The following is a 5579-nucleotide window of genomic DNA, read 5'->3' as shown; positions in this document are numbered from 1 at the left end:
GAGCAAGAAGCCCTGAAATGAGGTGGAAAAATGCTGTTGCCGCTTAAGCCCCCCCCCCTCTCTCTCTCTCTCTCTCTCTCTCTCTCTCTCTCTCTCTCTCTCTCTCTCTCTCTCTCTCTCTCTCTCTCTCAGACACACGTAATTCTTTCCTGTTTTTCTTTTCCACTGCAAGGAAGCCGGTGGTGCATGGGTAAGGACATACACCTCCCGGCTGTAAAATTCTACCTTGATTCTCAGGACGGTCAGATTTTAGGACAGAATTTGTTCAACCCTCCTCTCTTTTCACCCAGCACCGCATCTGGGGACCTGGATTTAACATTACCAGTTGAACGTATACTGCTAGGAGGATGCTGGGACTTAACAAAATCTGACTTCATGATATGTATTAATCCGAAGTCCCTTATTTTTCTAGTGTGGGAGGTCTGAATTACCCTTGCCTAATGTAAAGCTGGGCTATGTAGTGGAATTCATATGTTTTGTGAATGTCGGGTCTTTACTGCACAAATAGGCCTCCTTCTCTATATAACCCTTACGTAACTAACGAATTCAGTTATGAATATGCCCAATAAAAGTGCCGACAGAGTGTAAAAGATACCAAAAACATAAGTGTAATAATTGTACAAGAGTCCCTGCTGATTTTTATTTTACTGTTTTCAATCCATTTTACTGCATTCGGCACAAGTACACATTTTATTGTTTCAAGTATATCAGTTGTCCGTAAACATCATTAAACATTAGCTGACCCCTCACATGCATGTGTCTGAACAATGTACCTGAAACACATCGATATATAAAAAAGAAGTGCAGTTGGTAATGGCCTTGAGACGAAGACAGGATTCCTAGGGCTTGAATGTTGTGTGGATGACCATACGATCCTCTTTAACTGGTGTGCTCCTGAGTTTTCTCCTACTTCCTCAGTTCCCCTTTCTTGTTTGTGAAACCTACTTTACTCTGTCTTTAGGAGAGAAAGTCAGGCCTACTGATGAAGATGATTATAATGAGTACTCAGATAAACGTATATTGTATAACACTTTAATAATCATAATGATCAAGCAAATAATAACGAACTCAAAAATCTTTTTTTTGATGCAGCTGTGATGAATGTTAGACGTAATTCTTTGTAGCGCGTCTACCACAGCTATGGATTATCCATCCATCCATTGCCAGACGCCATGTATCCCAAACGGGGTGGTCAAGGGCTTAGAGTTAATTGTTTTACAGGGAGGGGCACTAATCCTCCACCAACCCCACTTAACACGTAGGGATGCCAACAGCATCTGGTGTTCCCAGGCGGTCACCCATCCAAGTACTAACCAGACCCAACGTTGCTTAACTTCGCTGATCAGACGGGAAGCGGTGTACTCAACGATTATCAATGATATGATATTAAAAATTAAAAATAATTATTTACTTAGGTTTATTTAATAACCACACAGTCGAAGCATCAAATTAATTTTATTCTTTTAACATCATTAACAATAATCTAGCTCTTCCTTATTACAAAGTGTACTTGAAGTAGTACGTTACTCATAAATAGTTCAGTCGCCTGTATTCTTTAAATTGACACCCGGAGGACATAATGAAATCTCCAACCCTGAAATTAATTTACGAAACCCATGATAAGAGTAAACACATCCTGGTTGCTCTGTCTCGCTGTTGAGTGCACTATATAACATACAGTCTGATCACGTTTGGTGTTACCGACCACCATAACGACCGTCTGTTACTTGGGACAATAAAACAACTTCCATAACGACAGGCTGTTCCTTTGAGCACATATACAACCTCCATTACGGCCGTTTGTTGCTCGGGGCATACATACAGCTACATCCTCTCTGTTTGAAGGGCACAGTCACGTACGGTAACAGGTCCAACTTGGTATGAAACACAAAAACCATTAATACACACACTTCTCCCTCGTCAGAAACATTGTTTAGATATTTTGGGAGCAATGCATACACGAGCAAGAACAGAGGTTGTAGTGTGGGAAATGAATGACAGGACCGTGAGGAAAATAAGATTGAAGAGAGAAACAGATTAGTGATTTGTATTGGCCTGTGATGCAGGAAGTGGCTCAGAGAGATTGTACCGGATTCTCGTTGGCATGAAAGACTTAGTAACACTGCTTCATGGCGATCTGTTGGCATATTACTTTAATACACTATTGCGTGTAACTTATATCTGTTGCATATCGACACAGCCTCCTTCAGTGAACTTCTAGATGGCAAAAATATTGTGAAATGTGTAAAAGTTCGCCAAGGAAATATGTAAAGGACGTGGTGCTGTGTGTGTGTGTGTGTGTGTGTGTGTGTGTGTGTGTGTGTGTGTGTGTGTGTGTGTGTGTGTGTGTGTGTGTGTGTGTGTGTGTGTGTGTGTGTGTGTGTGTGTGTGTGTGTGTGTGTGTGTGTGTGTGTGTGTGTGTGTGTGTGTGTGTGTGTGTGTGTGTGTGTGTGTGTGTGTGTGTGTCCAATAATTACTACAAACGGCCAACAACTCCCCTATTTTTTCTCTCCCTTCCTCCGTCCCCCCCCTCCCTCCCTCTCTCTCTCTCTCTCTCTCTCTCTCTCTCTCTCTCTCTCTCTCTCTCTCTCTCTCTCTCTCTCTCTCTCTCTCTATCTATCTATCTATCTATCTATCTATCTTAGGTTTCTGTGGCTTGTTCTGAGGTCTCTTTTTGGGTTTACAAGGAGATAACAATGTGGAAATTTTCTTTACTGAGCGTCAGGCTGAGTTCTCTTAGGTCCTATTCTCATTGGTTAAGGAGATTCCCTAGCACCTCTTCTTTAGCAAATTGTTTTTGGATACGGCTGGATAATATAATTTTTCATTGTGGTACTTGAATGATTTATATACCGTAGAAGAGGAGAGCAAGGTGTAATTAGCCAAATAAATAGCTTACGAATATGTGTGACAGAGTTTCCTTAACCGACAAAAATCCCAGCCTTTGTCGTTGCCTGCCCCATATTGCATTTTCTCAGTACAGATTTTAGTCACCTAGCTTCCGCAATTCAATTCTTGGCTCCCCTTGTCTGTGGAGGGTGTATCAGGCTGATCTAACATATTCCATCGCCGATTTTCATTAAGCAAGCCCTCGCTGAGCATACTTTCTCACGAGATCAATTACTAAGCGAATAAGCGTTGTGTGTGTGTGTGTGTGTGTGTGTGTGTGTGTGTGTGTGTGTGTGTGTGTGTGTGTGTGTGTGTGTGTGTGTGTGTGTGTGTGTGTGTGTGTGTGTGTGTGTGTGTGTGTGTGTGTGTGTGTGTGTGTGTGTGTGTGTGTGTGTGTGTGTGTGTGTGTGTGTGTGTGTGTGTGTGTGTGTGTGTGTGTGTGTGTGTGTGTGTGTGTGTGTGTGTGTGTGTGTGTGTGTGTGTGTGTGTGTGTGTGTGTGTGTGTGTGTGTGTGTGTGTGTGTGTGTGTGTGTGTGTGTGTGTGTGTGTGTGTGTGTGTGTGTGTTTGTGTGTGTGTGTGTGTGTGTGTGTGTGTGTGTGTGTGTGTGTGTGTGTGTGTGTGTGTGTGTGTGTGTGTGTGTGTGTGTGTGTGTGTGTGTGTGTGTGTGTGTGTCCACATGTAACCCCTTCGGGTTTTGACGTGCCACACATTAAAGTACGCTGAACGACAAGCTGACAGCGACGATTAAAATTACAACTGCGTGCGGTCAGTTGCACACGAGTCACGCACATTTTTGTGGCCGATCTTTTGTCAGATGTTGGGAAACCTCTACAGATCATACCACTGAGTCAAATAAGCTGAAATTTTGCATGGACATGCCCGGTATGTCAGAAAACGTGAAGTTTGCTGTCATGGCGAGGGGATATAAAACAGACCTCATTCTGTCCGACAAGAATTGTTTGTTTCCACTGTTTGTTTGTTTGTTAACAGGATTACTCAAAAACTAAAATTGAGTTTTGGACCATTTTTGTTGGGTATATAGCCCATGTCCCAGGGAAAAAATCGGTTAACTTTTGGAACTGATCCGGATCGTATTACGGATTCTGCATCCGGAAAACACTTCTTGTGAAACCCTAATCAGTGATGAGATAACCTAACCCATTATGAAAAGTGGTTTGGAAATTACGTCGTCCTTGTTGGAGAGATGCGGTGAGTTAAGTGTCCTCTAATTTGGGAATGTGCTGAGTGGCCTGATAGAGCCGGGAGGCACTTGTTACTTGCCATTCTCAGCCCCAGCCAACGTGTCCGTTGATTTATACCATCTCCTAACAGATGCATCTAACTGGTTAAAGTAACCCTTCCTCTTGATAAAAATGCTGATCTTTGTCACACAGTATGTTGATATTTATCCGTCAATTACACACTGACCTCCCATATGTTTCCGATTTCCGTTGAGAGGGTTTGGTTCCAAGGACAAGTTGGCTGGCGTGAATAATGGGATTTAATTTTGTGGATAGTCATTCAAATGTCTAGGTCAGAGGAAAAGGGCAAATATCATGTCTACAAGGCAAGGTTAACTCGAGCAGTTTTGATCTTATATTAACCAAATTTTGCGGAAATGGAAAGAGTGAGGTAAGGGCGATGGGGTAGGATTTTGAGAACTATGGTCAAAGTCACTGACCTTAGACCAGTTAGTGGGTGCGAATTTTGAATTCTGTGAGTTCATTATGCTTGATATGTACTCCATAGTAGTTTTTTACAGCACTAATTTAGGAAGTGTTACAAAATCTAGTATGCCAAAAAAGAATATGGTTCATCGTGTGGAAAACTAAGGTGGGAACCGAACAGTCAAGGAGGAGGAAAATATAATGAGTAGACTAGATAAACTATTAGTTAAAAAATGAAATATGTGTGCGTGGGAAGGCTGGAGGAAGGCACGAGCACACACCTTATATAGACGATACAGCAATTAATCCACATTGGTTATATAATAGTGGTTCTGCATGTAAACACAAATAATTATATTCGAACCACAGTTCAAAGGTTTTTTCACTTTGGAAAAAGAAAATGTAGTACCCCATTTACTCGAGTTACATGTCAACATCAGCTTTAGATCTGCTTAATCAGACTCGTTCATCTCGAGCTCAAATCATATATTTGAGTCCAGGGGTAATACTATTCTAAACTTGTCTGTCTTGGAGTCTGGATGAAGCAAAGTCACATCTGCTGCCTCGCTCTCCACCACCTGACCTATCACTGGCAGGTCTGTCTTGATTACACTAACAGCCTCAGCCTGGCCACTGTCATGAGAGACCTGAGGGGCTGGTGGTGCTGTTTTGAAGGTGAAGCTGCCTTGGGACTCAAACTGTGGTGCGCCCTGAGACTCGGAGAAACCTTCCTTGGGAACTGAGCTTTTCCCCAGAGCATATTCATGAGCCCTGGAGTTCCCAGCTTGAAGGTTCCCGTTGAGTACTTCGTCAGCGACACCAACTGCCAGCATTCTGATGCTCCCCTCCGGGATATCGCTAGGCGGCTGAGTTCTGAAATACTCTTGCATCTGCCGACGGATTTCATGAGACTTTTTGAAAGAACTTTCTCTGGTTTTCAATGTACAGCTACAGACTTTCTGAGAGAAGGAAGGCTGATTCCTAGGAGGAATCGTCTCTCTGAATCGGCTGAAAAAAGCTTG

General features: G+C 42.7%; 1 pseudogene; it reads right to left on the bottom strand.

Annotated features, from left to right (window-relative positions):
- Positions 1–1264: 1264 nt before the first annotated feature.
- Positions 1265–1392, bottom strand: LOC145416854 (5S ribosomal RNA; annotated as a pseudogene).
- Positions 1393–5579: the final 4187 nt, after the last annotated feature.

Source organism: Coenobita brevimanus, chromosome 107, assembly GCF_032717465.1.
Source record: "Coenobita brevimanus isolate Jiangsu-jjx chromosome 107, ASM3271746v2, whole genome shotgun sequence".
Classification (NCBI taxonomy): Eukaryota; Metazoa; Arthropoda; class Malacostraca; order Decapoda; family Coenobitidae; genus Coenobita; species Coenobita brevimanus.
This window is presented reverse-complemented; position numbering and strand designations above follow the sequence as displayed.